Consider the following 18,659-nt stretch of genomic DNA (forward strand, 5'->3'; position numbering starts at 1 on the left):
TTGCATATTTTGTTCGTCTCTCCCCTTGAAAACAGGCCCCTCTGTTGTTTGCAGTTATGTTCTCCCAGTCTGTGGCTCGCCCATTCATTTTCTTAAATATGTAGTTTGACAAGCACTAGTTTTAAATTTGATGAAGTCTAATTATCTATGTTTTGTATGGTTATTAATTTCCGTGTGCTATCTAAAAGTCTTTTTTTTATTCCCAAGTTGCAAAGATACTCTTCTATCTTTTTTGCGCTAGAAGCCTTATCATTTAATTTTTTTAGATTTATTTTTATTGAGGTAACATCAGTTTATAACATCATATGTTTCATGTGTACAACATTATATTTCTACTTCTATAGAAAATATTTACAAATCATGTATTTGATAAGGGGTTAAGATTCAGAATACAAAAAGAACTGCATATTATATATCTGACACAGGACTTGCAGCTGCAATACATACTTACAAGAACTCCTCCAACTCAATAATAAAAAGAAAAGCCACACAATTTTTTAAAAAATGAGCCAAGTATTTAAATAGGCATTCAAAAAAAAAAACCAAAAAATACAAAAAAAAACAAACCAAAAAAAATCAAAAAATAAGAAAAATAAATAGGCATTCAACAAAGGAAGATATATGAATGACCAATAAACCCCTGGGGAAATGCATAGCAACATTAGTCATTAGGTAAATGCAAATAAAACCACAGTAAGACAGCATTGCCCAAACACCAGAACAAAAAAAATTAAAAGGGCTGACCACCTCAAAATTAGCAGGGATGTCGAATAACTGAAGTGAGGGAGATGAAATGAGGTAATCATTTTGGAGAGGCTCTGATGGTGTCTTATAAAACTAAAATTATTAGTACATTATGACCCAGCAATTCTACTCCTAAGTGTTTACACAAGAGGCTGAAAACATAAGTCCAGTGAAAGATACATGCAAATGTCTATAGCAGGTTCTTCATAATAGCCCCAAACTGGATAAAACTCGGGTGTCCATCAACAAAATAATAGATAAACAAACCATGGGACATTCGTACAATGGAATACTATTGTAATACTACTCATAGGAAAAAGAAAAGGATTGACTTACTGATACACTCAAAAGCATGAATGAATGTAAAAAGAATCATGCATGTATACTGTATGAAGGAGGAGAGTAGTGTTTGCCTCTAGGGTGGGGAAAGGGACTGACTGAGCAGGGGTATGAAGAGCCTTGCTAGATCTGGAGTGATGGTGACGCTCTGTACCCTGACAGGGGCTTGGATTACACAGATGTGTATATCAAATGGTATACTAAAGATATGCGCATTTCCCTGCACGTGAATTTTACCTCAAGGAATAAACAAGTATTGAGCTGTAGTTAGTGATATGTATCCCGAAGTATTTAGGGGTACACTTTAAATTGAGATCTGCAACTTTAAAATGCATCATAAAAGTAAATAAGACAAATTGATAGATGGATAAATGGATGTTGGATAGTATGTGAAGAAGCCAATATAGGAAAATGTTTTTATTTTATTTTTATTATTTTTAAATTTTTTTTCTATTTTCCCACACCGCCCGACTGTGGTATCTTAGTTCCCCGACCAGGGGTCGAACCCATGCCCCCTGCATTGGAAGCACTGAGTCTTAATCACTGGACCTCTGGGGAAGTCTCAGGAAAATGTTAATGATAGAATCTGCATGGTAGGTATTTGGGTGTTCATGGTATAATTATTTCATTTTTCCCGTATGTTTGAAAATTTTCATAACAGTCTTTGCTGCTAAATCTTAGTTAAATGGCTCTAGGTTGGGCCTGTAGACATGAAAATCAGCATTTTGCCTGTGTTTGTATAGGTTGATTATAAATATTGCAGCTCAGGGAAATTTTGTTTTTAATTGTTGATAATGTAATTGCTGCTGTCTCAACAGACAGTTGTTCTGTGAGCCTGGGTGGCTTTTCTGTACCTTATTACACGGCACAACAGGCAATGACATCAGTTTGATCCAACCTGAATTTTGAGGCATATCCCAGAACATTTTATCTCAGGTTGCTGGTTGAATATCTAGAACAAAATTATGTTGGTCACAGAAAGAAATGTTATTATTTATCTTCTTTATTCTAAATTAAAAACAAATAAATCATTATTTAACTCTGTTCCTCAGAAATATTTCTCTTGAAATTATTTCTTGCTTTTACCAAAATGTAGCACTATATTTCAACACAAGGAAAGTATGGGAACAGAGCGAGGTCTTGTGAATCCATTCAACTTGTTTAATTCCACCTTGGAATTAAATGAAAATACATATCTTCTAATTTGGAAAAAAAGAAAAACTAGCACAAAGAAACCAATCATAGCAAAGGAGAAGAACAATATTCAGAGAGGCTGTTCTACAAAGTGGCGATTTCTCCTCCACCTTTTAAGCCATATTTCTTTTACTTTAAAAAAAATCCCCAGGCAAGAACAATACGTGGAATTTCAAAGTCACGGCGATGAAATATACTACTGGTTAACATAGACTAATAAAAAAGAGTTTCATTTTGAGAATAAAAAGTATGTGGAGTTTATAAAAACTTACCAGAAGTATTCCTGTCCCTGAGAAAGGCTAGGAAGAAACCCATGAGTCTGGTTCAGACAGAGGCTTCAGTGTCTTGGGGTCAGGACGGGCCGGGCCACGTCTGTTAATAAACATTTCACTGAACTCGACTAGTCCATGAAAACACAGACGTGTCCTTGTGCCTCTTCATTAACCAAAGTTTAGTAATCTCCTAGTTGGAGTTTTAATTAGTATTTGTCCAAGGAGAATCTGTACCCCTAAAGGGAAAACAAAAGCCCTTCTGAAGAATCAAGAAGGAAACAGGAAACAGTACGAATGCAATTCAGTTATTTACTTTTTCTATCACACCCTTCTGCAAATATCATTATACATCCAGCTCTCAGCAAGCAGAGACGGCCCTCAGCTGACGCTCGCTGGGGGTTCAGCAGGTGGTTTATAGGAGTGAGTGCCGGAGCACAGGTCAATTTCTATAGGCTTCTTTAAGGATAACGTAGGCTGAACAATTAACTCGACAACCACTTGGGACTTTACAGCTAGTTGTCAGCTTGTCTTGTTTTTTATTGTTGCATTTGAAGCAACCCTTTTGCTGTTTAATTCACCAGGAGGTCTCATTCCTTTACTTTCTCTTATTCATTTTTTTTTACCTTAAAAGCATTAATGAATAAATTAATTAAGGAGTGAGAGCAACACTTATAGAATGACTTTAGCAATTTTAAATGTTCCCACACTGAGACCTTTGAATGGAGGGAGTTATTATAAGGGGCTGCTAAATTCTTATGTCCAGTGTATAAAAGTTTGTGATCTCTCCCAAAACGCCAGAAAGACTATATTAAGGTCAAAAAAGCAGGGGAAACTTGAAGCCCTCTCACAGAACACATTCCATCGGGTTCTAAGTCAGCCTCTTCACTCCTCAGTAATACCTCCATGACCAGAATACCCGGCAAGTTAGGAGTGGAAGGATTCTTCCTCAATCTGATAAAAGGCATTGTAAAAATCTAGAGCAATCATTATACTTAAAGGTGAAATACTGAATGCTTTTCCCCTAAGGCAATCCAGCCACTTTGGACGTTATACTGGAAGTTCTAGCCAGTGCAGGATGTGCCCTTCATAATATTTGCACATAGAAATTTCCTTCTTTTGCTCGAGCTTTCCAGCATCGAGAGACACGCTACTTCTGGAGGTATTCCGTCCCATGTTTGTAGAGTTCTGACTGTTAGAAAAGATGAAATTATATTACAGCAAATTTGGCTTCCCTGAAATTTCTTCCAACAGAGTTTATTTTTATCCTTTCAGGCACACTGAACATTTCTACTTCTTCCACCTGGAGCAGTTGGGACATCTGAGGACAGCTACCATTCCATCTGAGACTTCAGTTTGCTAGTTCTTTTCCCTGCATTTGCTCTCCTTCCTGAATTCAAATCCCCTCAGAATCCTGGTTGTGTTCATTTAAATCATTTCTAGTTTGTCAAGGGTCCATCTAGGAAGTGTGGTGCCCAGGGGTTTTGCATCTACAGGGCTTCAGCGCTGTACACAGCAGAACAGGAATATTGCCTCTGCATTCTAGGTAATGATCTTTCCATAAACAGAAACATCATCCTTACTACGAGCTAACATTCCCAAGTCTCTTTTACACCTGCTGCAGATAAACCAGACCTTCCGTATGCTGCACTAGTGAAGACAATTTCTTTGAAAATAGGTGTAAGTCTTTACATCTCTTTCTCTTAATTTCCATTTTATTAGTTCTCACACAACGTCAGGGCCATCTATTTCTGTCGTAAAATGTATACTACAGCTTTGTGTCTTTCACAAAATTGATAATCATATTGTTTTCTCTGTCTAGTTGCTGGTAACACTCTTGAAAAGCATGGGCTGAAGATAGCACTTGAAATCTGCAAAATGATTTAAATTTATTCATCAATTTTTGCGGTACGCGGGCCTCTCACTGTTGTGGCCTCTCCCGTTGCGGAGCACAGGCTCCAGACGCGCAGGTTCAGCAGCCATGGCTCACGGGCCCAGCTGCTCTGCGGCACGTGGGATCTTCCCGGACCGGGGCACGAACCCGTATCCTCTGCATCGGCAGGCGGACTCTCAACCACTGCGCCACCAGGGAAGCCCAACATTCTCTGGTTATGTTGTTCAACTAACTATTAATCCTCATACCCACATTGCCATCCACTTAAGCTTCTCTATTTAATCAGATCATTATGAGGACGCTGTCAAGGACTTGCTGACAGCCATTATGTTCTTTTTTTTTAATCATTATTTGTTTTATTTATTTATTTATTTTTATTAAAAAAATTTTTTTGGCCACACTGCGCAGCATGCGGGAATCTTAGTTCCCCGACCAGGGACTGAAATCATACCCGCTACGGTGGAAGCGCAGAGTCTTAACCACTGGACTGCCAAGGAAGTCCCTATGGTCTTCTGCTGATTACTCTAAAGTAACTCTGGGAAATCAGTTTGGTCCAAGACCATTGTCCTTGATGATACCCTGTGGTCTCAACGACCAGAGTTTTCTCTTCGGGGGTTTGCCAATTGCTCCCTTTAATAGTGAACCCTCTCTGGAGATGAGATACATCCGGCTGCTGATTAGGGACCTGGAAACCTTGGACCTCTTAAACCATGGTGAGGATATAGGAAGGCGAGCAAACTATGACTTTTTTTTCAGAGTAGAGAATTTCCGGTAGTTTGGTTTTTCTCAGAGTGTTTAAGTTGTCTTCTGGACTTGGACCCTAAAGAGATTATTTGGTTCTGTGAACCTCTGAGTTTCATTTCAAGGAAAATCCTACTTTAACATGTGGTGCAGATAAGATATATAAATATTAGGGATGTGTTTATAACATCATTACTCTGAAAGTTACACAGAGCAAGGGCAAATTTTCCTTAGGTAGGACTTTGTTTTTAATTAGCATTTTATATTAAGCTTTAAAATTCTAAAGGTTCAAAAGGGAACATACACAAAGGTCTTCCTCTCATCCCTATTTTTTAGCCGTTTGCTTATCTTCACTAAAGACAACCAACTTCACTGGGGGGGCTGTGATTTCAGAGATATTTTATGCATATACAATCAAATATGCAAAAATACTCTGCTTTACTTTTAATACAAATGATAGACTACTACATATATTTTTCTGTACTTCGATTTTTTGCATTTCATATATCTTGGAGATTATTCTAAGATATAATTTTTTTAGATAAAGTTGTGAGGGTTTGTTCTTTTTTATTTTTTAAATTATTTTAAATTCTTGATAATTGAGAAATTAAAACATGTACACAAACAGATTCCAATTTACCCACTATCCAACTTCAACAATTATCAACTCAAGGTCAGTTATCGTCTCAAACCAATTATCAACTCAAGGCTGACCACTCCTTATCATTTTTTAAGAATAGAGTTATAATTAACATACAGTATTATATTTGTTTCAAGTGTACAACATCGTGATTCAATATTTTTATACTTTATAACATAATCACCACAAAAAGTCCAGTTATCATCCATCTGTCACCATACAAAGTTGTTACGATATTATTGACTATATTTCCTTATGCATACATTACATCCCTGTGACTTATTTATTATATAACTGGAGGTTTTTACCTCTTAATTACCATTCACCTGTTTCATCTGTCCCCACCCACCCCCTCTGGCAACCACCAGTTAGTTCTCTGTATCTATGAGTCTGTTTCTGTTTCATTGTTTGTTTGTTTTCCAGATTCCACATATAAGTGAAATCATAGGGTATTTATCTTTCTCTGTCTGACTTACTTCACTTAGCATAATAGAGGGTTTGTTACTTTAAAATGCCTTATTTAAAGTAAGCTTTTCCCTTGCTGTAGTTATTTGTTTTTATTTTAATATTAATATATTATTCAATATCACATAATTTTAAAGTTAAAATATTTTAAAAGTTAACATAGACCACTAGATGGTGCTGTCATCACAAAGAAATGAAAAATATACATAGTATTTTTAAAATAATTTGCACACTGTAAGGAAAAAACCCAACTACTATAAAACTGTACAAAGCAAAAAGTATAGGCTAAATTTCTAAGTACTATTCTCCAAAGGCAGTCAATGATAACATGGACACTCTTCTGTCTTCCCAGTTATTTTATCCATACTTGTATATCTATATCTATATATTAATTTCTCAATTATCTATATATTCTTTAATAAAAAATCTCATATACACGTTGTTATTTTGAAACTTACTTTTTTAAACCTAATAATATATCATGGAGTTCTTTCCATGCCAGTACATATAATTAATTTCATTCTTCAGTAAAATGTGTCGAGAAAATTGTTTTCAAGGATCAGGATATTATAAAAGGTTACAATGATATTTTAGTTGTATAATTATTATACTTATTTCATGATATGTTATTTGTTATAATTGAGTTCATTGCTCATAATAGACATTTAGGCCGTTTCTGAATTTTTGCTCATCCAAACAACAGTGCAGAAAACACCCTTGCACGTTTATCCTGGCGCGCTGGCTGTAGAAATCCACGTTGACGTCATTTTCTCTTGGAAGCTTAGAGGCATGATCTCCTTGACTTAAAGCTTCTAGCCTTGCTGTTGAGCCGTCAAACGTGCCATTCTTATTCCTGATTCCATGTAAACCCTTGGAATCTGATCTGTTCTCTCTGCCCATCCCACTCCCTTTCTCGGCTTTAGGGACCATGTCTTCTGAACACTCTTGACCATGTCCCTCGGTGCCATTCTTTTCTTCCAAACATTGTTTTGGGCCCTCAGTGAGCCCCTTCAGTCCTTCTTCCTAGAAAATGTTCTTGATTAGTTCTTTGATAATTTCCTCCCCTCCATTTTCTTTCAAGAATTCCTATTATTCAGATTAATAATCCTATCAGACAGAGTCTACATTGTAAAAAATATTGCTCTCTTCTATTTTTTTTTATCTTTGTCTCTTTGTTCTATTCCTGCTTCATGTCCTCAACTTTATTTTCTAACCCTCTGGCTTTTTATTTCTGCAGTCGTATCCCTTTTTAAAAATGTATTAATTCTTACGTGCCGTATAATAGATGAGACTGTGGATGAAAATGAGGTGAATCAAGCCGCAGCACTAAAATAAGGCTCAGATTCATGCTTTAGTCATTCGTGGTGCTTTATGAGACCAGGTGTGGCATAACGGAGAGGGCGCTGGCTTAGGGGTCAGGAGGTTTACATTCCTATGCCAGGTAAGCCAATAATTAGTGGTGTCAGTGCGTCTCTGGGTCTCATTCCTCATTTATTCGTTAATTTATTCAGCAGATATTGTACTCAACTATTACTATGAGTCAGGCACCAGGTTGGAAGAAGAGAATGTTGAACCAGATGGTGTCTGAGGTGTTTTCCTCCCTCTGAAATTCCAAAGCCCTTGGATTCTAAGCCCCTTGGATTCTACCTCTTAGCTGGTTCCTTCCTTTCTTTCCCTACTTTCACCAGCTGAGGTCAGGACCTTACCTTCTATTGAATAAATTTCTGCAGCATCTCTTTGCTGGTTTTTTGATGTCACAGTAGGAAAGACTAGGGAAGGAGGAGAGGAAGCAGGGCACACGGCATGATTCAGTGAGCCTGTGGGATTTTGGAGTTTTCTAGTCTCACCCCATATTGCTGCCGTCAATTTTTACAGATTTTAAATTTTAAAATAAAATTATTTTAAAATAATTTTACAGAGCTTTCTCCTTTTCTAGTGGGGTCACCAACTCTCCTGGTTTACCTGGGACTGTGAGTTTCCTGGGATGGGGGACACTCTGTGCTAAGACGGAGGCAGTCCAGGACAAACCAGGGTGGCGGTCACCCTACCTCTGGATATTCTTTTTTGGTAGCAGCTTTTTCTTTTTTCTTAGTTGCAATCATTGTTTTTTTCCCTCTGCAAATATTAATTATAAGATTTTTTTTAAAGGTTTTTGTTTTTCATAGTATTATGTGTTGTCTCTGCTTCCTTTGAGCTCCTCTGGTTTACTTATTTTAGTCTCTCCTTTGCGTTGGAGGCTTTCCACAAATGTCTTGTAACAGGCTGATCACATTTGTGAGTACTGACTGGATACTCTAGGAGGTGGGTGGGGTCTGTCAGCCGCTGGGTTTTACTGTGGGACGACCGGGGAGGGACCTAGCATATCACCGTGGGATTGCCAAATGTCAGCCTAGAGAGCCCCTTTTTTTTAGGTGGGCCAGTTTTTTGTTTGTTTGTTTGTTTTTTACATCTTTATTGGAGTATAACTGCTCCACAATGGTGTGTCAGCTTCCGCCCCATAACAAAGCGAATCAGCTACACACACACATATGCTCCCATATCTCTTCCCTCCTGCGTCTCCCCCCCCTCCCACCCTCCCTATCGCACCCCTCCAGGTGGTCACAAAGCACCGAGCTGATCTCCCTGTGCTATGAGTGGGCGGGCCAGTTTTCCCAAACAGAAATCCTCCATGTGCTGCTGGGAGTCTGCCCTTCTGGGGGAGCAGGGTTCGGAGCAGAGGACGTAGTAAGCAGAAGTGTCTGGTGAGCAGAAAGTGCTGGTACGCGGGCTTCCGGGACTCCCCCGTTCTCAAGTAGGGGCTTCGCTCTCTCTGTTGTGTCTCTGAGACTAAATGCTTTGTAGTTCAAACTTTTCAAGAATGTAAACCTCTCGTCTGCCCCTGTAGCTGGAGAGAGGTTCTCTCCTAGCTGTGTTGGAAGAGGAACAGTTTCTGGAAGTCAAACTGCTCTTTTAAGACGACTTTCATTTAATTCTCCAGATTTCAGCTCCAAACACTTGAAAGTCTCCTTGTCTTATTCCAAAAACCTTGCAGTGGTGTCCTAGTTATTTCCTGGTTACCTCCTAATGCCTGTCCTTAAGCCCCCTCCCCAAACTAGCTCCCACAAGCCCGGCACAGTCCCAATTCAGGACACTTACGTTTGCTGTGCCGTCTTCCACCAGGTCCCTGCATGACTGGTCCCTCAGCTCCTTCAGTTTTTGCTCAAACGGCACCTTTTCAGCAAGGGCTTTCCAGATCCCCATACGTTAAGACACACTCCCCAGACCACGACTACCTACCTGTGTTCTGACCTTTTTCCACAGCCCTTGTAACATTATATATATATATATAATATTATTATATATTTAATATATATTATAATTATATTTAATTATATAAATAATTATATATTATAATAATTTTATATATATATAAATTAGAATATAAGCTCCCTATTAGAAGCATTAGAAGATTAGCTCCATGAGGACAGGCCTTTTGGCCTCCTTATTTCACACTTTTCAGGAGTGCTTGGAGCGCTTGGCAAACAGAATGGTCTGCGTTTCATGTCTGCCCTGCATTTGCACTTTTACTAGCAGCTGGCGCCTCGACTCCTGGGTCTTTCCAGAGCAAAGCAAATAGGCTTGACTCTTCCTAGCTGCCCCACTTCCACCTGCTGCTTCCCACAGGCACTGAATTTTTAGACGTCTCTGGTCTAACTCAGTTGCCACTTTCTTGCCTGCATTTTGATTCTAAACGTTTGTGATCTCTTTGGTCTTTTGTTGTCTCATTTCATGCTCTCTTTGTCTTTACAGATGTCATGAAAAATCCTCCCCTGTAATTTTCGTAGGGGTCTGGGAAAGGATGGAGAAAGTCATGTGTGCTCAGCTCGTGGAATGTAAGCAGAAATCCTAAAGCATTGCTTTCCCTATTCTGGGTACTTGTGTGTGCTGTCTTGTGAAGCACCTGCTTATGCATTTTGCTCAATTTTCTTTAGGGCTGCTCTTCTTCTGCAGCTTGGTTGTGATTTCTTTTGTAAATTAAGAATATGAGCTCCCTGGCTTTTGTGCTGCAAAAATTTTCCTCAGAAGGTTGTTTAGTTTGGACGTTGCATGACTGTGTGCTTGCTGTTTCAGGAAATTTTGTTCGATCACGTCTTTCCCTATGTATCAGTTGTTTTCATTCTTTGGTTCCATTTCTGAATTCTCTGGTATGTTTGATCGGCTTGTGTTTGTTTGTTTTATGTATAGCTTTGTTGTTTGCAATAAGCACGTAAAGTTTACAAGAATAGTACGAAAAACTCCCCAAATATTTATATTCTACCACATTTGCTTTATCTTTCTATTATTGGTATTGTTATTTTCTGAACCATTTGAGAGTAAGTTGTACACACAAAGACTCTTTACTGCTAAATATTTCACTGTGTATTTCCTAAACCTTAAATAGCCTCACTGTGGTCATCAAAAGAAGGAAATTAGTATTGATTTAATGCATCCATCTTGAGTTAAGACCTTATTCAAATTTTGCCTATTTTCCTAATAATTTACTTTATAGCAATAAGGAACAAGGAAAAGAAGTCCCCTGCCCAGGATCTACCCAGGAATGTGCTCTGCTAGATGTCATCCCCTCTTAGTCAATAATCTGAAGCAAGCCCTTAGCCGTTTTTGTGTTTTATGATTTGACACTTTGAAGAGTACATTTTCTCTGTTGGGGTTTGTTTGACCTTACCTCGAGATTAGACACAGTTTATGCTTTTTGGGTTGGAACACGGAGTAATGTTGAATCCTTCATAGTGATATTAACATTGATCATTTCGTTAAGGTAGTGTCTGACAGGTTCTCCACTGGAAGGAGATTTTGAGACTATATAAATACCTTGGTTTTTATTACGGTAGAGAGTCTAGAGACAGCCACCACCAAATCCTCCTGTACCACATTGCATGCTGCTTCTCACGTCACGAGGTAGAATCTCATTTTCCTCCCTTGAATCTGAGCTGGCAGTGACGAACGGCTTCACCAACAGAATGAGGTGGAAAGGATGTTCTGGTGTCGCAGAGGCTAAATCGCAAGTAGCTTCCCAGCCTCCACGTGGATGTCTTGAAAGCATTGCTCCCTGGCTATCGCCTCTTAGAGCTCAGCTATCGTGCTGTGAGAGGCCCAGGTTATGTGGAGAGGTTCTGTGCAGGTGCCCAGGGTCACAGTTCTAGCTGAGCTCCCAGCTCCCAGTCAGCATCATTGATAAGTGAGCTAGTTGAGGGGTTCAGTCCACACGATGACTCCAACACCAGATGCCATCTGACTGCAGCCATGTGAGTGACCCTGAGGAAGAACCAGATAGCTGGGCCCTGACAAGCCACGGGGCTATGAGAGGTAATAATAATTTTTTGTCTTAAGCCTCTAAGTTTAGGTTGATTTGTTGCACGGTGATAGATACATACAACAACAGTTAGCTGGAACTGGGTTTCTGCTGTAATAAAGACCTAAAACTTGCGGCATTGGCCTTGGGACCAGGCAGCAAGCAAATACTGGAAGGCCCTTGAGGACACAACGAAATCTGAGGGACAGTTAGGAAATGATTATTGGAAGCTGGAGAAGTAAGGACTCTTGCTATGTAGTCTCAGAAAGTTTGGCAATAATGTTGCCTCCAGAAATGTGGCAGGTGGAAATGAGCTAATGGATTTGGCCAAGGAGATTCCATGTAGAATGTTGAAAGTCCCTCCTGTTTCTTTCAGCTACATATGCTAAAAGTAAAGGATAGAGAGAATTGAACTAAAAAGGGGTGCTCTTAAGTTTGGGGACAGTTCCCCGGGGAATTAAGTTTTCTCAAGATAAGAAAGGGCCTCTGGGTAAAGACCAAATCGAGGACATTAATAGTAACACTGGTGTCAAAGTTAAAACATAGTTAAGGGTGCAGCTGTAATCCCCATCGCTGAGTCGTCAGAAAGACTTGAGGGTGTGCCTTGCAGACCCAGTGAGGTGGACAGGAGCTTCTAAGAATCTCAAGGACATTTTCCCACAGTGACCTGACTCTCAGGCCAAGGTAGAGAAGTAGGTGCTTCCCAACGAGCTTTAGCTGTGGCTTTTGTATAAAGGAGTGAACCCTAATAAGAGTAGTGGGGAGCATGTTAAGTTTTTAAGACGCATTTTTAGAAGCACCGTCTGCTTGGATTGAAAGGACAGGAGTAGTTCAAGGTGAAAAGGGCCTCAAGAGTCCCCAGCCGATGCAGGCAGGATACATTTTGAGAAAGCTACTCAGCCATTAAACATGGATCATTTCTTATAGAAAAGGAAGATGGGCTCACAATGAAGAGCAGAGAGTCCAGAGGCTAGAAACAAAAGTCATGGAGAACCACTGCCACAGAGAAGGCTGGCCCCAGACAAGGAACTAGTGACATGTGCCTGCCACAGTTTCAGAACCGCTTTGGTCTAGGGACTGCACTGTGCCTCCTGACTAGTTCATTCACGCCCATCCGGTTGTTTCTCGTGAGAATATTTATTTTGATTTTCCTATTCCTGTATCACCACTACATGTAGGGTTTGTGCTGTGTTGGGGGGAGGGGGAGATAACTTGTCTCTAGTTCACAGGTCTCCAGACTGAGGGGAACCATACTTGAAGACCTTTGTAGGCACAACTCAGAGATACTGCAGGTTCAGTTACAGACGGCCACAGCTAAGCAAATAGTGCAATAAAGCAGGTCACATGGATTTTTTGGTTTCCTAGTGGATATAAAATTTATGTTTAAAAGTTATGTTTAAGCAATAGCATTATGTCTAAAAAAAAAAACAATGTACATACCTTAATTAAAAATACTTTATTGCTAAAAAATGCCAAAACAATAACAATTGTAACATCAAAAGTCACTGATTGTACATCACCTTAACAAATATAATAATAATGAAAAAGTTTGAAATATTGCAAGAATTACCATAATGTGACACAGAGACATTAAGTGAGCAAATGCTGCTAGAAAAATGACACCAATAGACTTGCTTGATTCTGGGTTGACACAAACCTTCAATTGGTAAAAAATGCAATATCTGTGAAGCTCAGTAAAGCAAAATGCAATAAAATGAGATATGTCTGTACCCAGGAAACTATATAATCTGTATCTGAATGTAAGTTAAATGAGGAGATCCTGGACTTTGAGCTGATGCCATAGTAAAATAAGACTCTAGGGGATCTTGGGAGTGGTGGTGAGTCCATTTTTCTTTACATAAGAAAAATGTAAATTGTGAGGGCTTCCCTGGTGGCGCAGTGGTTGGGAGTCCGCCTGCTGGTGCAGGGGACACAGGTTCGTGCCCCGGTCCGGGAAGATCCCACATGCCGCAGAGCGGCTGGGCCCGTGAGCCATGGCTGCTGAGCCTGCGCGTCTGGAGCCTGTGCTCCGCAACGGGAGAGGCCACAACAGTGAGAGGCCCGCGTACCGCAAAAAAAAAAGAAAAATGTAAATTGTGGTGATCAGAAGGTGAACTATGGCAAAGAGTATCCAGAAATGTCCCCCATCTATTACTTTCTTTTTGGCACATATGCTGCTCATCATATCAGGAGGTGGGGTCAGATTACTCTCTTCTTGAATATGGGCTGGACTCAGTGACCTGTCTGCCCAACAGAATGTGGCAGAAAACTATTCTGGGACTTATGAAGCTATGTTATGAGGTCTTACAATTTCTTCCTGGGTTTCTTAGAATGCTTATTCTTGGAATGCTTCCTTTCAGAACTAATAACCATCCTGTGAAAAATCCAAGCCACACGGCGAGGTGTGGTACAGGTGCTCCAGTTACAGCCCTAGCTAATAGCCAGTATTGGCTGCTAACCGTGTGAGTGGACCACCTTGGACATGTATCCCAGATGAACTCCAGCTGATTCTAGCTCCAGCCACTACTGAGCTGTAATCATGGGAAAATCCCAAACAAGAACCCCCCAGCTAAGCTAAGGCAAGCCACACAATTATTAGAGGTAATAACTTTTAAGCCACTATGTTTTAAGGTTGTTTGTGGTGCAGTAAAGTGAAACACTCGTTTTTACACTTTTACTCATTAGTTTTAGCATGCCTGTTTATTTTTGGGAGTAACAAACTGCTCAACACCATTGTATAATACATCGTAGGGTCAGTTTCCCATCATTCCAGAACGAGTGGGTTTGCTATACAGGCTCCACAGTCATTAACTAGACTCAAGAGTCTATCTCAACCTCTTGTAAATGTATCCTGGAATGTTATTGAACTGTTTTGTACCTCAGTTTCCTTATTTATAAAGTATAATAAAAAATACCTAATTTATTTGGTTGTATAGAGGAATTAATGAGATAATGTATGTAAATTGCTTAATAGAGCACCTAGCACTTTATCAGGGCTCAGTAAATGTTAGCTATTATTATTACTCTTCTTTATCAGATTTTTTAGATCTTAATAAAGACATTTAATCTCATTAGAGTGTTATTTCATTAAAGCATTCCCTCTATGAAGTTAATTGATATGTTTTTCTGTCTTTATTATATTGTTAAAATGTCTTTGGACTGCTTTAATGTTTGAAATTATTTAGACTAATATATTAAATAAATGTTAGCTTAGATCTACAATTTTATAGAAAGCCCAAGGACTTAGATGGATTTTGTATTCAGAATCTTCTGTTTCAGACAGGTACTCTGTGTTATATAACACTCTCAGAAGAGGGCTAGGTTATCCAATCTATGAACAGTTATCCAATCTATTAACAGTTCTACAGTAAAACTTATGGCTAAGAGGAATGAAAAATGACTAAAAGTAGTCAAGTTTTATTATCAAATGAATCCCAGTCAGATCATGTTTCAGCACCAAATGAGTTATGGAAAAAATTTTCAATTTTCAGAGTTGTTGGATTTTGAAATTGCAAATAAGAAATTGTGGACCAGCACACTTTCCTTGTGTTTGAATTCTTTGTGTGTGTCATGCATCAATAACCTCTCCTTTGGAACCTCCAAAGAATTAGTAATTAGTGGTTGGAGTGCAGAAGTGAATGGACTTGCTCAGGGAGGTACTCAAAGTGACTGGGAAACATCTTGCTGGGTTTCTTAGAATACTCATTAAAAATTGCATGTTTGCATGTTTTCTCATTGGTTTAATTTTTTCATTCCTCATGAGATTTTTTTTTCCAAAATAAGAGAAAACAACTAAAATCAATTGCTGAAGTTTTCTCTTGCAAAACAACATAAATGCTGCCTAGACAACCTAGTAAGATATAGAGCCAATAATTTGAACAGAGTATCCAAACCTAAAAAAAAGCTGATTTAGAATATGACCCAAATTCTCCTGGAAAAAAACATAGAGAAGATGGTAAAATGCCAATCTGGTGATTTTTTTTTTAGTAGCACCAACTGTTAACAAAATATAGTCTAATGTATCATTGGGTAGAGGGTTGTAGCATCCAGAAATATTCTTCCTCAAATACTCAGATTTAAAGATATAGAGTTTCAGACCTGTGAATATTCATTGGATATTTTTAAAAGGATGGCCAGAGCTTATGTCCACCTCTAATCTTATGGCTTTGGGGAGAAGTTGGAGAGTATAATTTATGCAGGTAGGTGTGAACAAAGTAGGGGATGATGAAGGGAAGATAACTGATTAGAGAGGTAGAAATGTGATGTATGTTTTCAGTGAATCCACAGAGCTAGAAAAAAGTGACACTTTTTTAACAAGAATAACAATCGTGATCCTTAAATTTTTGATCCCAGAATTTGATAAAATCTGTGGATCTTCTCCCCGCATGAGATGTACTGAAGCACATCCACCACATTTTGCACATCATTTTATAGATGATTCACATATTAACTCATCCACTGTCCCTGGATGCCTGGTTTACATACAATCTGGTAATTATCCAAGCTGGGATATAAATCCTAACCTCTCTCTGCTCCAACCTAACAATAGTTTTTAAAGAAATGTAAAAGAAATAAGGAAATGGCAGTAGCTTTCATTAATAATGTTTATTATGACTTAATTTTAGAATAGTAGAACATCCTGACTACTTTTGGCTATTGGGAAGGGATTAAGATAATATTTCTTTTACATTATATTTTTGTATTAAGTTATAGAATTAATATAACATTATAGGCAATTTAAGAGGATGAAAAATTATTTAAGAGGCTTTCTTTTTTTTTTTTTTTTTTTTTTTGCGGTACGCGGGCCTCTCACTGTTGTGGCCTCCCCCCTTGCGGAGCACAGGCTCCGGACGCGCAGGCTCAGCGGCCATGGCTCACGGGCCCAGCCGCTCCGCGGCATGTGGGATCCTCCCAGACCGGGGCACGAACCCGTGTCCCCTGCATCGGCAGGCGGACTCTCAACCACTGCGCCACCAGGGAAGCCCTTAAGAGGCTTTCTGTGCACACTTTGTTGCATTTCCTTTTAGTTTTTTCCTCAATTCAAAAAATAACTATTTCAAAATATATAAAAGACAATATGATGACAAATCTCCAATATCCATCACCTAGTGTGGCAGATATTATTTTTAAAAGATGGCTGGGACAGTATCGTCTATCTCACATGCTATTCTTACAATATGACTTTGCCACTCTACCATCAAAAGCTGGAGTCTATGATCCTTCCACTTGACCTGAGTGGGCCAACTGGCTACAGTAGAAGTGAAGTGATGCTGTGTAACTTCTATATGGTAAAAAAAGAACACAAGACTCCTGCTGGTTTCTTTTGGGACCTTGTTCTGAGAGCCTCAGCTACCGTGTAAGAAGTCTGTTTTCTCTGAGGTCACCAAGGATAGAAACCACTTGGGAGAGAGAAAGAGAACGGGTGAGGGAAGGAGAGGAAGAGTCCAGCTCTTCCAGCCCCCATCCTTTTGTATGAAGAACGACCCAGGTAGAGCCGCCATCTGACTACAACTGCAGGATGGGCCCTGGATTCAAGGCGACCACCAAATTTGTGAGTACAATAATGATTGTTATTACTTTAAGACCTTGTTTCTAGATGGTTTGTTAAAAAGCAATAGATAACTTGAACACCTAGATATAAAATTATAAACAGATTTCCGTATCTGTTCATCTAATTTCTTTTCTTTGCAGAAGAATTTTAAAGAAAATCTCAGCCATTGTAATATTTCATCCTTAGCTCATTTTGTTTTTGTTTATTTATTTATTTTTTTCATGCCTTTGTTTAAAATATATTGGTAAATATGATGCTAGCTACAGAAAGGAACTAGCAGCCAGGCTCTAGGGAATTGGAGTTAGGCTTTATACATTTTTTTTTTTTTTAAAGAAGATGTTGGGGGTAGGAGTTCATTAATTAATTTATTTACTTTTGCTGTGTTGGGTCTTCATTTCTGTGGGAGGGCTTTCTCTAGTTGTGGCAAGCAGGGGCCACTCTTCATCATGGTGCGCGGGCCTCTCACTATCACGGCCTCTCTTGTTGCAGAGCACAGGCTCTCTTGTCCAGACGCACAGGCTCAGTAGTTGCGGCTCACAGGCCTAGTTGCTCCGCGGCAGGTGGGATCCTCCCAGACCAGGGCTCGAACCCGTGTCCCCTGCATTAGCAGGCAGATTCTCAACCACTGCGCCACCAGGGAAGCCCTATACATTTTTTAAATCTTTTCTCTGCTTAGCTCATTTTATATTCCTAAAAATTAAGGACCATATTCTCCCATAATGTAAAGTGTAATATATATTTACATAATACGAAGGCCAGTCCATAGTCCATATTAAAAATTCCATTATTCCCAAAATATCTTTTTACATTTATTTTGTTCAAACCGGATCCCGAACAAGATCTACACATTGCATATGATTATTATATCTCTTACATTTATTTTCATATTTAATAACCTCAATTTTAAAAATTGTCATTGACTTTATAGAAAACCACATTTATATTTAAAACTACTTTAAAACTACAGTGTTTATAAATTTATGCAAAGCACTTCAGTAATACAATTAATTTTTTTCATGTTGCTTTATAACCTGTGGCTACGGTATATACCACTGAATTACTGCATCTTGGTTTGCTCACTCATTCCCCTAATGCTGGATATTTTAAATTGACTATCTGTTTCTATTCCTTTACTATTTTACGGACTACCATCAAATTCATTAATAAATCTTTTTACTGGACTCTGACTTATTTCTTTAAGACAAACTCTCAGAGATGAAATTATTGAGTGAAAGGTTGTCTAATATTTTTAGGACTTGTCAAAGAGAAATCACACCAGAAACTTGTTAAAAATGTCAAGACAGATTTTATTTGAACTACCGCATAAAGTAGAGAGACTTCAGTGTAAAACTGAACTCAGGTCAGAAAACAAGGGCAGCTGGGGATTACAATGGTTAAAGTGAGGGAATCAGTGGTTGGAAAATTACTGAAAGAAACTTGATTAGATACCAAGGAAGAGAGGAAGAGAATCTGATTGTGTATCGATAGTGTAG

At 38.9% G+C, this 18,659-nt stretch overlaps 1 long non-coding RNA gene across 2 annotated transcripts in view; it reads left to right on the forward strand.

Annotated features, from left to right (window-relative positions):
• LOC137224063 (uncharacterized) overlaps positions 1–18,659 on the forward strand; it is a 164,443-nt gene that overhangs the window by 128,437 nt on the left and 17,347 nt on the right. The window contains exons 7-8 of one of the 2 annotated variants that reach the window (XR_010943203.1): positions 10,076–10,158; positions 10,815–17,166. This is a non-coding gene — a long non-coding RNA (uncharacterized lncRNA). Of the gene's footprint in view, positions 1–10,075; positions 17,167–18,659 lie in introns of both variants that reach the window. The other variant, XR_010943205.1, reaches the window with a different exon arrangement.

Source organism: Pseudorca crassidens, chromosome 4 (genome assembly GCF_039906515.1).
Source record: "Pseudorca crassidens isolate mPseCra1 chromosome 4, mPseCra1.hap1, whole genome shotgun sequence".
NCBI lineage: Eukaryota > Metazoa > Chordata > Mammalia > Artiodactyla > Delphinidae > Pseudorca > Pseudorca crassidens.